At 37.9% G+C, this 15,434-nt stretch overlaps 1 long non-coding RNA gene across 2 annotated transcripts in view; it reads right to left on the reverse strand.

Annotated features, from left to right (window-relative positions):
* Nucleotides 1-1,809: 1,809 nt before the first annotated feature.
* The window catches only part of LOC141559492 (uncharacterized), a 40,810-nt gene continuing 27,185 nt past the window's right edge, over nucleotides 1,810-15,434 (reverse strand). For both annotated transcript variants that reach the window (XR_012487440.1, XR_012487439.1), the window contains exon 3: nucleotides 1,810-2,048. This is a non-coding gene — a long non-coding RNA (uncharacterized LOC141559492). The remainder of the gene's footprint in view (nucleotides 2,049-15,434) is intronic.

Consider the following 15,434-nt stretch of genomic DNA (forward strand, 5'->3'; position numbering starts at 1 on the left):
ATATTATATTCATATCCTATAACTTGTTCAGCCATTCTGTAATTGATGGGCATCCCCTCAATTTCCAATTCTTTGCCATCACAAAAAGAAGAGCTTTTGTACAAATAGGTGCTTTTCTGTTTGTTTATTTGTTTGTTTTTTTTTTTTTGTTTTGTTTTGTTTTGTTTTTGTTTTTTGGTTGTTTGGGGGATTTAGACCTAGCAGTGGTATTGTTGGATCAAAGGGTTTGCACACCTAAGGTCACAAGGTGTATCCATGAGGGAGAAGGTAGTCCTTTCTTTCATCCAGCTTGGCACATTGTGTCCTATGAGTGAGGTGAGGGAGGATTAGAGAAAAAGTGAGAAGAATCAAGAGAGAGGGAGGAGAAGAGGGATGAACAGGGGTATGGGATAGAAGAAAAGGGAAAAGAATTGAGAGAGAAAGAGAAGAGAAGAGGGATGAGGAGAGGGGGATGGGATGGAATAAAGAGCATTTTGGTTACATTATGATAAATGGAAAGATTCTACATCCATCCTTGTGGAAGGGACAGAAGTGGGTCTCTACAGAAGTACCTCCACCATTGCTGGATCTGGCCATGTTCAAAAGCCCATTATTCTGCCAAAAGAGTATTATGAGTGTTATTGTTTTATATTATTTATATATGCACAATATGATAATAATAGCCAGCATTTATTTAGAGCTTTAAGGTTTGCAAAGCACGCTATAAATATTATCACCTTTGATCCTCAAACCATAGGAGTTAGATGCTATTATCCCTATTTTACAGATAAGAAACTGAGGCAGACAAAGGTTGAGTGATTTGCCCTGAGTCACACAGTAACTTTTTGAGATTGATTTTGAACTAAGACTTCCTGATTCCAGGTCCATTGCACTATTTAGTAGTTTGTATATGAGTTTTTTGAATCATAAATTGATAGTTATTATTAATTTGTGGTGGGGGAAATAATCAGCTGCTGCTGATTTTATATTGAGGTCTTTTCTAGAAGGGACCTTGTGGTTCACTTTTAGGAGAGACCCTAAATATGAACCATATCTAAGTTTTGTTACAGTGATTTTTCCAGTTATTCTAAGGATGGGGGTAAAGAAACAGAAAGAGTAGTAAGATTCTCTTTGAAGTAAGATTCCTCCAGCAGGAATCTAGCCATCAAAAGCTATCCCTCGAGCCAAGCAAATGTACATGATATTCTACACACATTAGGTACTTAATAAATGTCTGTGAAAAGTGTGGATTTGCATCCCGATCTCCCACCTAAAGCTACTAATGTGATTTCTCCTGGGCTCTGAATCTAGACCTATTGGAAAGGGTTAAAAAGTTTTGTCCAGCATGGAAAAGTTAGCCTGAATTTGGTTATTTCTAGTTCAGAAGAGCTCCAGTGGGGCAAAAGAATTGGGGACAAAAAATTGCAGTAGTTGAGGTTGTGATTTATCCTGGGATGGATTAGGGCATGGAATGAAGAAGGATTTTTGCATTGGTCTCGAATGGGATCCCTCTCTAGAGTCCTCCAGAGAATGATGACCAGAGGATGGGATGGACCTGCAAACTGGATCAGAAGACTGCCATGGTCTGGTTTTGATCCCTCAAAACTGGGCTGGGACTGAGAAGTGTGGTGAGGGAGTGCCTAGAATGAATGGCTAGCCACTCAGCTTCTCAAATTCTTTTCCATCTCTTGGACAACGGCTCAGCATTGTATCCCTTTGTCTGTATGGGTATTCTCTATGTACACACAACTGAGTTACTCTTAAGACAGAGACAGGTACATTTCTGTAAATGACAAAGTAAGCAAATAAAAAAAGAGACTTGCCCACATGTGTTCACTCTGCCTGATGAGCCTCTCTATTCAAACATGACTGTCTCGATGGTGTTGCCTTGAACCACGCTGTTCCTTGGGGGTGGTAGTGGGGGATTTCCTTTGGGTGTCTGTCTGCATTTAGCTTTGCCTGTGGCTTGTTCTGCAGCCTGCTGCTTCCTCACAGCTGCCTTTGGTCTGTTTGCCACATTCTTTTTCTCAGGCAAACAAATTCCTCTGCTCACCCATCCAACTTCAGCCCTGGGAACAGAAGAACAGGAGGAGCAGCTGTAAAAACAAGTGGTTGCTGAAGTCCCGAGAGTCTCAGAATAGCCCACTTTTGAGCTGTAGCATGTTCTGGTGGGTCTCTGTGAGGACCTGAGCCTTGAAGGGATTTAAAAATCCTGGCAAGTGGACAACCTGGCAGGGCCCAAGCATGGAAGTGGCTGGGGCTGGGTGAAATATTTTTCAGAATTCTCTCCCTCTTGTGGGACTAAATCACCCGGGGCCGAGAATAGAGCAGGATTGTTTCAGGTCAATAGTGCACAGAACTCACTGCCTGAGTTTTCCTTGAAGCTGTTAGCTTCAAGGCCAGAACAAGCTGGATTGATTCCTTCCCAGACCTCCACTCAGGCATCTCTGCTCTCAGTGGAAAGCTTCAGGGCCTTCACCAACAATTCACAAATTTAGACTTGGAAGGTCATCTAGTTCAACCCTTTTATTTTATAGTCGGGGAAACTGAAGCTTAGAAAGAATGTCTTGGCCAAAGCCATCTGGGTCAGCAGTGTCAAACCGATCCCTGCAAGACATATATTGACTTAGAAGTCACAAGGTAACATCATCCAGGCTCTGACTTCTCTGCTCTACCTACTGATCCATAGCTTCCTTTATCCCTCAACTAAAATCCCATTTTTTATTGGAAATCTTCTCCAGCTCCTGTTAATTCTTGTACCTTTCCTATGTTAATTAATTATCCCAGACATAGCTCATTTTGTATATATTTATTTGCATGTTCTCTCCCTCATTAGATTGTAAGCAAGGGTGGGAACTTTTTTTTTTTTTTTTTTAGGATCAAAGATTTAATTAGAGTTATAATGGACCTTATGAACCAAAAAAATCCAACCTCTTAATTTCTTTTTTAAAAATTTATTTTATTAAAACTTTTTATTTTCAAAATATATGCATGGATAATTTTCTAACACTGACTCTTGCAAAACCTTGTGTTCCAAATTTTCTCCCCCTTTTCCCCATCCCTTCCCCTAGAAGACAAGCAATCCAATATATATAGGAACTTATTTTTTGCCCCTTTTTGCATCCTTGGTGTTTAGCACTGTACCTGGCACATAGTAGGCTCTTAATAAATATTTATTGATCAAATGGTAGATTGTTGTATTTTTATTTATTTTATCAAACATTTCCAAATCACATTTTAATCTGGTTTGTGGGCTATATGTTTGACACCTCTGATCCAGGTAGTAAATATCAGATCTGAGAAAGGAATCTTTATGTTTTACATGATTACACATATATTGTTTATTGTCTTGTGTGGAGGGAGAGAAAGGAGGGAAGGAAAAATTTGGAACTCGGAATTTTATATTAAAAAGAGAATGAAATGAATCTAAGTTCTCTGGGTTTTCACTGTATCACATTTTAAATGAATAAGCATTTATTAAGTATATATTAGTTGCATAGCCTACTACTAACCACTATATGTTCAAATCAATCAGCAAATATTTCTTAATAGGGACTATAGTAGGTGCTGGGAATACAAGTTTAAAGAATGAAATAATCCTTACTCACTATAGGTTTGTATTCTAATGTAATGTGCGGAGAGGGGCAGGATATAGGAGTATATATGAAAAAAAGCACCCACTATAGAGAGATAGGGAGTGAATCATTGATTTCACTGGCATAGGGAAGTCCCAGGTGAGAAAGAGACTTCCCTCTAACAATGTACCTTTTCTGCAAATTATCCATGTTTAGAAGGTAGTCTTTAGGATTGTTAAGGTGTTAAGTGATTTGTCTAGGGTTACACTGCCAGTATATGTCAGAGATGGGGATTGAATCTGAGTCTTGGGTTGTCACTTCTAGAGTCCAGTTGTAATATTCTCCTTTATTGAGATCTGCCTTTCCTTTTGTCTATCCCTTCCTCATTCCCCCTTCCTTTTCTGAGGGCTATGGGGCTGGGAAACATTGGCTATGCTGTGAGAGATGTGGGCTGGACTACTTTGGAGGATGGGGATTGTCTCCTATCCAAGCATGATTACACCACAGTGGACTGTCCTCTACCCCATCTGTTTCTCTACTCCTCCCACCCTCTCTGAATTTACCCTAGGGAACATGAATTCCTACTATGACTGAGTCCAAAAATCAGAAAAATCACGAGAGAGAGCACAGTCACCAAAGCAAAGGGGGAAGAGAGTATCAAAAGATGTGAAGAACTTAAGAAGAATAAGCCCTGAAAAAAGGCCCTTGAATTTTAGCAGTTAAAAGACTACTGGTAATTTTAGAGGGGGTAGTTTCAGTTGAGTGGTGGATCAAAAACCGAATTGGAGGGGGTTGAAAAGGAAATGAAGGGAGTGAAGAAGGCAAGCATTTGAGTGAGAACTCTTTCTAGGCTATGAAATAAAACATATATCAAGCATCTGCTGTATAGGAGGTAGTGGGCAGTAGTCTACAAAGCCTATATTGTACCATGAAAATCAAATTTAAAAAAATTTATTAAGTACCTGCTGTTTGCTGTAATCCATGAGAGAAGGAAATGGCAAACCACTCCAGTATCTTTGCCAAGAAAACCCCATGGATAGGATTGGACCACAGTGTTATATAGAGTTAGACACAACTGAATAATAACAATAAATAGGAAGAAAGGAACTGATATGAAAGAGAAACTAAATGACAATTACTATTGGGTATATTGTAAATGGTCAATTGATTTTTAGAGAAATATGGTACTGGGGAAAATCTGAATTTCAGGAGTGATAGCATTAGAATCATTCCAATTCCCTTGGAATTCAATGTGTGAGAAGTAGCTAGATTAGCTCAGGGTTCTGACCTTTCAATATGAGTAGGGGTTGGGAAAATAAGCCTGGAACTTACATGCCATACAGCTGGTAACTTTGGAGGGAGCAATTTTAGTTGAATGATCAGGTTACAAGTTAAATTGTAAAGAGCTTAGGAGAAAGTGAAAGAAAAGGAAATATTTTGTTTTATCTTTTTAGTCTTTTTGTGACACCATTTGAAGATTTCTTGTCAACTATGCTGGAGTGGTTTGCCATTTCCTTCTCTGGCTCATTTTACACATGAGGAAACTGAGGAAAATAGAGTTAAGTGACATGCCCAGGGTCACACAACTAGTTAGTTTCTGAGGCCAGAAATTTCCTGACTCTGGGCTTGGTAGTATATGCACTGTGCCACCTAGTTGCTCCAGAGGGAGTATAGACGGCTTTTACAAAGAGTTTATCTGAGAAAAGGAGAATGTTGTCTAATGAGCATGGTATGATCCAGTGATGATTTTTCAAGTTTGAAAGGACTTGGGAAGCAGGGAAGGAATCAATGATTAGGGAAAGATTGAAGATTAGAGAGAGAGTAGGGGTGGGGATAATTAGTTGAAGAAGACAGGAGCAGATAATATCACAGAAAAATAGATGAGGAGGGTTTGGCCTGGACAAGCAGAAGGGCCATCTCATCATCAGAGACTAGAGTAAGGTGGGAGATGGTAGAAGACAATGGCAGAGGGCTATAAGATGAGAAAGAGATGAAAAGGGGGATTTTTCAGTGAATGGCTTCAGTTTTTTTCAGTGAAGTGTGAATTGAGGTCCTCAGCATGGAAAGTCATGGGAAAAATAAATTGAGAAAAGGTTTGGAGTATTTTCTGTGGTGAGAGTGATAGGGAATCAATTAGGAAGGAGAAGTGAAGGCACAGGTGAGATTAGCTACATCAGTCAAAAGCATGGTTTATTATTTCTTCCAATTCTGTTCAGTAGAGCAAAAAGAGGCAGATTGGAGGAGTAATACAAAGGGGACCTTTGGCTAGCATGAACCAAACTAGGACAAGGGATCCAGCAGTAGGGGATAGGGTCAAATTGATTAGTTTATCAAGGAATCAAAAGCAGAAAAGGAAAAGAGTGTAGATAGAATCAGAGAGAACAGGGAAGGATGGAAGAACTGGAAGGTCACAATGTGAATGAAGCTATTAACAGTACTAGTAGTAATAATAGTGGTGATGGTAGTGGTGGAAGTAGTACTAGTAGTGTAGTAGTAAATAGCATTTATTAGGATGCTTAGAGGAAGTGAAGCATTAGAAAAGAAGGAAAATTCTAAGTTTAGATAAAGGAATACAGAGGTTTTGAACAAATAAGTGGTAAAGTCAAGATGGGAAATATGGTTACCCCGTTGTAGCTGGGGTAGAGTGGAAGAGTAGGTCATGGGAGTTGGGTAAATAGAACAGGGAAGTTAAGATATTTGAAGGAGTATCAACATCTGCTAGGTGGTAGAGTGGATGGAATGCCAGACCCTGGAAACAAGAAGATTGATCTTCTTGACTTTAAATCTAGCCTTAGACACTTACTAGCTATCTGTGTGACTCTGGACAAGTCACTTAACCCTGTTTGTCTCAGTTTCCTCATCTGTAAAATGAGCCGGAGAAGGAAATAGAAAACTACACCAATATCTTTGCCAAAATAACCCAAATGGCATTAGGAAGAGTTAAACATGACTGAAAAAGACTAAATAACAACAACATTGGTGGTATTAAATTCAAATAGGAAAAGGAGCCACTAATTGGTACATAAGATCCCTGCCAGCAGCATATTGATTCAGTTTTAAAATGTAATGCTATCTATATTTTATTGTATTTTTATTTATTTTGTTAAACATTTCCCAATTACATTTTAATCTGGTTCAGGCAGTATTTGGGAAAGGTGCAATACATATATCCTGTGACTGTGGAAGACTATGAACCAGGATTTAAATTCACTGAGAAAGGAAGGAAAATATTAGATAAGATAACATCTATTAGAATCTAGATTGGGTGATAAATTTGGATTGAATGATTTAAAAGAAAGTGAGCTTGCTGAATGTTAGAGAAAGTCTGGAAGTGGCAATGGGGGAATATTAGACCTTGGTCACCATGACCTGACGTGGGGGATACTAGTGAGAGATAAGTAGATATTATCTAAGATCTGATTTGCCTCGGTGAAGAGAAGGATTTTGTCATGGTTAAATATGATTTAAGGCTAGATTACCTCTATGAAGAGGAGGATGCTTATACACTATCACACTAGCTGAGGTAGAAGTAGGAATGCCATCAAGGCTAGGCACTCATTAACACATTAGAATTATATCTATTGACTCTATCTTAAATATCTATCTAGTTCTGAATATGAAGGTCAAGATAAAAGAGGCAAGGATGCTGGTTATTTTTTTATTTTTTTGCTGAGGCAATTGGGGTTAAGTGACTTGCCCAGGGTCACACAGCTAGGAAGTGTTAAGTGTCTGAGATCAAAATTGAACTCAGGTCCTCATGACTTCAGGGCTGGTGCTCTACCCACCTAGCTGCCCCTAATGCTGGTTATTCTTAAGAGAAAGGGTAGGCTTAGCTTACATTTGGCAGGTGACATTCTTCCCATCAAACTGTGGTTACCAAAAGACCATCACAAATACGAAAAAAGCAAGTATCCATATCCAATGGCAAACAGAAATCAGAGAAGTTGAGATGAGAAGATGAGAGTATACCAAAGAATACACAAGAGAAAATGAGCTTTTTTAAAGGGGAGTGGGATAAGTTCCCTATTCAAACCAGAAGAAAAATAATTCTCATCCATGGGAAGTTTATTCTAGGAGTCTTTATAATATCAAGTGGGACCACATAGGATGGATCTGACTTCCCATGAATATCTGTTGTTTCCAATTTTTTTTTCCTCTTCTTCCCCAGAGGGTCTCCCCTGATGATTTTGAGTAGCATAAACTCAAATACCAAATACATATGGATTCAAATATATTCATACATATCACTTCCCAAATTTATTATACACAGTAAAAGTGGGACCTGCAGCACACAAAGCACTTTAAGTTTTACAAAATCTAAATAACTGTCAGGTATAAGTGGTGCAGTTGGTAGAGTCATAGACCTGGAGTCAAAAACATGAATTCATATTCAGTCTCAGATATTTACTGTGTGAACCTCTGCAAGTCATTCTGCCTCAGTTTCCTTATTTGTAAAATGGAGATAATAGCACTTACTTCCTAGTGTAGTTTTGAGAATCAAATGAGATGATAAAAGTTAAATGGTGAGAGCATTAATAATAATAATAGTGATAATAATAGAAGTGCTAATAGTAATTATAGTAGTAATAGTTATGGTAATAGTACTAATAGTAATAGTAGTAGTAACAGCAGCTGTAGTTGTAATGATAATAGAAGTGGTAATAGTAATGCTAATGGTAGTTGTAATAGTAATAGTTATGGTAATAGTACTACTAATAATAGTAGTAATAGTAATGGTTATGTTAAAAGTACTATTAATAATAGTAGTAATTACTATGTTAAATGCTGTATAAATGTCAGTTATTATTATTAGCTATGTGATTCTGGGCAAGTTGTGTTCTTCCTCAGTTTTCCCATCTGTAAAGTGGGGATAATAATAGCACCTACTTCTTAGTGATGTTGTGAGGACCAAATGAAATAATAACTGTAAAATATTTAGCACAGTGCTGAGCACATAAGCTCTATGTAAATATTAATTGACATTACTACTATAATTACTACTAACTACTGCTATTACTACTATTATTACTATTACTACGACTGCTGCTATTACTACTACTGCTATTAATATTTCTATTACTATTAGCATTACTACTACCATCACAAATACTATTCGTATTACTATTATCACTTCTGTTACTATTATTGCTATTTCTATTAATATTACTATTAGCACTATTACCATCACTATTACTACTATAACTACTACTAGTAATACTATTACCATTTCTCCTACTATTACTACTGCTGCTGCTATTAATGGTACTATTAATATTACTATCAGTATTATTACCATTATTATTATAAGTTCTAGTAGTATTACTATTACTACTTCTATTGCTATTACTACTACTATTAATATTGCTATTAGTACTATTATCATTCCTGTTACAACTACTATTAACATTACTATTACCACTTCTATCACTATTAATTCTACAGCTGCTGTTACTATTACTACTATTATTAATAGTACTTTTAACATAACCATTACTATTACTACTATTATTAGTAGTACTATTACCATAACTATTACTATTACAACTACCATTAGCATTACTATTACCACTTCTATTATCATTACAACTACAGCTGCTGTTACTACTACTATTACTATTAGTACTATTACCATAACTATTACTACTATAATTACTATTAGCACTTCTATTATTATCACTATTATTATTATTAATGCTATCACCATAACTTTACTACCACGACCACTATTAATATTACTATTACTTCTTCTGTGACTATTATTATCACTGCTGATATCATTATTACTATTAGTGCTATCACCATAACTTTACCACCACAACTACTATTAATATTACTATTACTTCTTCTGTGACTATTATTATCACTGCTGGTATCATTATTACTATTAGTGCTATCACCATAACTTTACCACCACAATTACTATTAATGTTACTATTACCTCTTCTGTGACTATTACTATTACTCATACTATTAGTGCTATTAGCATAACTTTACTATCACAACTACTATTAGTATTACTATTACCACTACTGTTTCATTCCAATATAGTGGAGGCTAGGATAAAATACCATGTCTTCCTGTCCTTAGAAGATATGATTTGGCCACATCAGCCTCGTGACCCTGACCTTCTTTGCTCCCTCATGAGCAGCATCCCTAGTTTTGTAGAGTGCGGTCTCTTGGTGCCATTGTGCCTACTTTTTGGCACGATGAGCTTTAGGGATTCCCAGCATATAAGTCAGAAAATGTGCCATCTAAAGCATACAGATCCCAGAATTCGAGAGAGCCTATGTGGTGGAGTGGAAAAAGCATTTCATTTAGTTAGGGTCATAAGATTTTTGGTCAAATTCTGTCTCTGCTACTTCTTCCCTGTGTGATCTTAGGAGAATGACTCCACCTCTCTGAGGATTACTTTCCTCCTCTGCCAAACAAGAGAGTTGGATCAAATGATCTTTCCTTTTTTTTTTTTTTTTTTTTTTTTTTTCCCCTAGGAGGGAATTGGGCTTAAGTGACTTATCCAGGATCACATACTTAGTGCCTCATGCTAAATTTGAATTCAGATCCTCCTGAGTGCAGGACTAGTACTTTATCCTCTAACTTTCTGTATCACATAATATTAGAGGTACTTCTTATTTTAAAATCCCATGAATTATTGCATATAGGATCATTGGATTTTTCCAAATGCGCCAATTGCTCGTGGGGCAAGGCTGCCTGGTGGACTGTGTAGGAGGTGGGAGGCAAGGAAACCCAGTTTTCCTGGTGACCTGACCCCTACCTGGCTGCACAGGGCCTCAGACAATTCACTTAATCTCCGCGTGTCCCAGTTTCCTGGCCTTAAACTGGGTCAGCTCCAACAGGGCCCTGCAATGAAGCCAACCCCAGGTTGAGTGCTGGGCTGCTGTAAACTTGAGTGATAAAAGCTGATGCTGTCTCAGGCCGGGAAGTTTCTGGCACCTGTGTGTGGCAGCACCTTTATTTTTTTTCCATGCAGACACTAGCCTTCTCTTTAGCCTGGCAGCCAAAGAAGTGATTTCTTTTTATAACCCTACAAACCCAGATCTCTGGCTGCAGACCTGGACAGAAGCCAGAGACCAGGCTTTAAAACTGGTGCCTGACATTACTATTTTTCTTGCTCCATTACAGAATAAAAGGGAGTGTCAGCAGCAGTTCTTCATTAATCAATTAAATAACAAGTATTTATTAATCTCCTACTATGTACCAGGCACTGTGCTAGATGGTGGGGATCCAATGACAAAAAAGAAAAACATTCTTGCTCTCTGAACAAAGAGACAATTTGTACATAAAATATTGTAATGATATAGATGTAGATAGAGATGTAAAATAATTTGGGTGAGGGAAGTACTGATATCTGGAGGACTTTTGAAGGTGGTTAGAGACTCAAAGAGATAGAAATGAGGAGGAGATGCATTTCAGGTATAGGGGACAGGCTGTACCCCCATTTCTGGGGGTGCAAAACCTCAGGAATTTTGAACAAGTTTAAATAGTTTGTTCTAGGTACCACATAACAGATATAGAATTTGAACTCAGGCCCTTTGATTCTAGAAATTGTGGTTTTGTTTTTTCTCCCAAAGCATGTCAATTCCTATATTCTAACCCTCCCCCACCCCACATATATATATATATATATATATATATATATATATATATATATATTTTTTTTTTTTAATAAATAATATAATAATCTATGCTTTTTTGTCCTCCTCTCCTTCAACTATCACTTTATGCTTTTTTGAGCCTTGGAAATCCAGGCTACCACAGATACTGTATTATGCAGGAAAAAGGAATGATAATGACAGTTCCCTTCAAGAGCTCACTCCAAGTCTTCTTTGTATTCCTCTTCCTGTCTTTCTTAACAATGCTGGTTGTTTATGTGAACAATAAAAGACTGGGAACTTTTTTCTATTCCTCAAGTATGCTACACATTTATTCTGAATCATAAGTAAATTTGGCATTTGGGGGGGAGAAAATCAAATGTGTTCAGGACCTATGCGAAGATGTACACCTCAAGGAATGTGGTGTATTGGAAGCTGCCCAGTCAGTTATCCCATCAGCCCTTCTCAGTTTTAATGAGCCTGGTGTCCATGCTGATCTAAAAATCCATGTTTGCTTATGCAATTTCCCTTCCCAATGTCTGCTGCCCTTCTTCACACACTACTGTAGAGAGAGGCTGGGGGATTCTTGCAGAATTCTGAACAGTTTGGGATTCCAATTGCTTATAGAATCTTTATTGAGGACTTCTCCCAGGCAAATTTCAAAGGCTTGGAAAATAAGGGTGACTTTTTGCAGCAGGGCTGATATAGCTGATGGGGCCTCTGCTTATTAGTGAAGTAGGGAAGGGGCTGTCCTTTCCTCCCACTATGCCTCCTGCTCCCCCACGGAAGGTCAAGGGGCAGGCAGCTGCATACCCAATACCTCTAACCCTGGTCACTGGGTTCATATACCAGTAGAATACCCAAAAGCTCTAAGGGACTTTTGAATCATTTTAGGGATAAGGCAATTGAGACTCAGATGAACAAAGTTCAGGGGATGGAAGAGCAGAGGGAATAGTTCTCTTCCATAGGTCATCTGACTTCTAACCTAATCTAATCTAATCTAATTTAATCTAATCTATTTGGTGTCTCCTCCTGGATTTAAAACTTGAAGGGATTGCAGTGGTCATGTGGTCCAGCCTGTTCATTTTTCATTTGAGGAATCTGAAGCACACACAAGTGCTTGTCCTAAGTCCAGTGGTGAGCTGGAGCCAGCTTTTACCAGATGAATTATTCATTTTTTAGTGTGAGCTTTCAGACCTTAGAAATGAGCACATGCTACAAATCAAGCTTGATTTATTGTTTCATAGATTGCCTAGTCTTAAGAAAGTGATGGAGAAAATGTTAATAATGCAGATTAAGCTTAAAGGTGTACCTATATTTTCTTAAAACATTTACACCCCTGCCTAGGTCACATAGGTATTAAGTAATATAGATTCAGATCCTCTGCCTTCAAATTTCAGCACCCTTTTCACTATAGCCATCTATGTTTCTTATGCTCCTGAATTACTCAGGGTAAAATTGCTGAGTATGTAGCCCTTATTGGCCATGCAATCGAGATTGTAAATTAGAGTAGAATGCAAGCTATTTATGACTAAGAACTAACTGTTCAGAGCCTGGCACATTATTGGTATATTTGGTAGGATCTGGCTCTATATATCACCCCAAGGACTTTTTCTATGGGATTCTCTAGGTAAAGATACTGATATTTCCTTCTCCAGTGTACAGATGAAGAACTGAGGGAGATAAGGCTTAAGTGGCTTGCCCAGATTCACACAATTAATAAGTGTCTAAAACTGGATTTGAATTCAGATCTTCTTATTTCCAAGCCCAATGCTCTATCCAGTGTACCACAGAGCTGCTCCTGCCTGGCACATAGCAGGTATTTAAAAATCCTTGTTGAATAAAACAGCATCTTGTTTCTATAGTGCTCCACTGTTAGAACATCTTTACATTTTCTCCTTTCTCGTGACAGCCATATAAGACAAGCATGGCAGATGTTATTATCTCCATTTTTATAGATAAGAAGATCTGAGAATCAAAAGGATATGACCAGGGTCACATAATAAGTAATAGGATTCAAATTATGCTCCTTTGACTCTAGTCCACTGTTCTTTTGGTTTCTCCACATCACTGCCTGAAAATGTCTTGCCCGGAGCAAGACGTCTGTTATGTTGAGATTTCTTTTCTATTTGAAAACATCGGTCACTTCCTTTTTCTCCTTATTCCCTAAAGGGCTCTGTATGCCACAATAACAACAAAAACAGGATCCCCAGCCCAGAAGTCTCGGAGTGCAGCCAAACCCTAGTTGTTGGCTGCATCCCAGCTCAGCAGGCTTGCGCTCTGTATGAGATGGGTGACAGCAGGGTAGTTCCTCTCTGGCGAGCCAAAGTGCATAGAGGCAAGCAGATGAAACACGATTGTGACCTGGTGGAGAACTTTAATCTTGCGTTATGGAAGTAATGGTTATAGAAAATCAATCTAACTATTGTAATGGAGCAATTGGTTTTGAACAAAGGTAGCCCTCAGTCCTAAAGCTGAAGATACAAATAGCAACAAGTAGTTTTAAGAAATAAAGATAACTAGATTTCTTGATACTAGGTATAAGCCTTGGGGAGGCAAAGGTGTTTGTTTTTTTTTTTTTTTTTTCAGTGTCAGTTCTATTTTTGTAGGTTTGTTTCATGATGGCTTATCATCCTCTCCTGTGATAGAGAAAAGCATCAAGTAAACTCATGCGCAATGAGCAAGACTCTGGGTCTCAGTTTTCCCTGTTTTAACATCTTTTTCTGGGCTGGCTTCCTTAATCTGGACTCTAACTGGCAGATTGAATACCAAGAAAGGGCTGTGTTTAAGATTCCAGGAGTAACCCTGTGGATAGCTATGCACACAGGAGCCCCCACTTGAATGCTTCCCTTTAACAATCAGCCATTAGCTCCAGTTCTTTAGCAAAGGCATTTGGTAAATGGTATAGTGAGAACAATAGTTACAAAGTATTTGAAAAAAAATTGGAGCAAAAAAAAGTGTATCTCCAAAATACATAAAGTCTGTGAAGGATAAGGATAGGCAAGAGTAGTGATGTATATAACGAGAGAACATGTGGCCAAAGTATCTTAAAACTACACAATTTCAGGCTTCCTTTAGGCATATAGGTATCACAATGAATAGAATGTTGAAACTGGAGTTAGGAAGGCTTGAGTTCAAAGCTTGCCTCAAACATTTACTAGCTCTGTGACTGGATAAATCACTTAAGATCTCTCATCCTCAGTTTATTCATCTGTCACATAGAGATCCTAGTAGTAACTACCTTACAAGGTTGTTGTGAAATTCAAATGAGATATTTGTTTCAAGTGCTTCTCCAACTTTAAAGCATTATAAATGCTATTGTTGTTATTTTCCTTTCTTTCTCTAGAGGGTCATGATTAAGGGAAAGGCACTGGTGATAAATGAATTGTTATGCTCCTCAGCTGGGCACAACTGCTGCTGCTGCCTGAGCCACTAAGATTTCTTTGCTGTTGGACAGCTGCCGTCAACTTGCTGGGCAGATTATTCAACCATTAGGCATTTTAGGCATAATGTCCCTACTGGGCAGGTTAATCTACTGGACTTTCTGGACCTGATCTCTGATGGAGAGTTGTTCTCTATCTCCTTCAGTCACTCAGCTTTGTGGTACTGGGCTCCCTTCAGCCAGTGCTATAGTGCTCTTTTCAGCCAGAGTACTCCTGTTTTATTTTAGTTAGAACAATAAATTTAGTTTTGGCAAAAGCTTCTCTTTGACTCTCTCAAGAGTCTTGACAGGAGAAAGGAGAAGTCTAGTCTCCTTCTTGCTTCAGATTTATAGCACATAACCCTTGCTTATGTTTATCAATTCCTATTCTGAAAGTCATATTTCCCAAATTCCCATTGGCTTCTTTTGAAGATGAGTAGATGGGGTAAAGTTGTGCATATGGTTTGGGACCTAGAAACATATTCTTTGTCTGATTGACTTCTTTAAATGAAATGAAATATTCAAGTCTCAGACTTTTGTATTTTAAAAAGTTAAATTAAATATTTTTAAATGATCAAGCACTTTTTTTTCCCTTCTCACTTCCCTTTTCCATTGTGGGAAAAACTAGTCACTCCAACAAATAGACACGATAAAGAAAAACAAATCCTTATGGTGGGTTTGACCAAAAATATGTCTTATTCTGTATATTACCTCTCTGTTGGGAGTTGGGAAACATTCTTGGTTATCTGACCTTCCTCTGAAATTGATCATTGCAACTCTGAAGATCAAGATTCTGTGTCTTTTAGACCCTTTTGAAGGTGTTGAATATTTCTTTTATTATTGACTGGA

The sequence above is a fragment of the Sminthopsis crassicaudata genome, chromosome 3 (assembly GCF_048593235.1).
Source record: "Sminthopsis crassicaudata isolate SCR6 chromosome 3, ASM4859323v1, whole genome shotgun sequence".
Taxonomy (NCBI): Eukaryota; Metazoa; Chordata; class Mammalia; order Dasyuromorphia; family Dasyuridae; genus Sminthopsis; species Sminthopsis crassicaudata.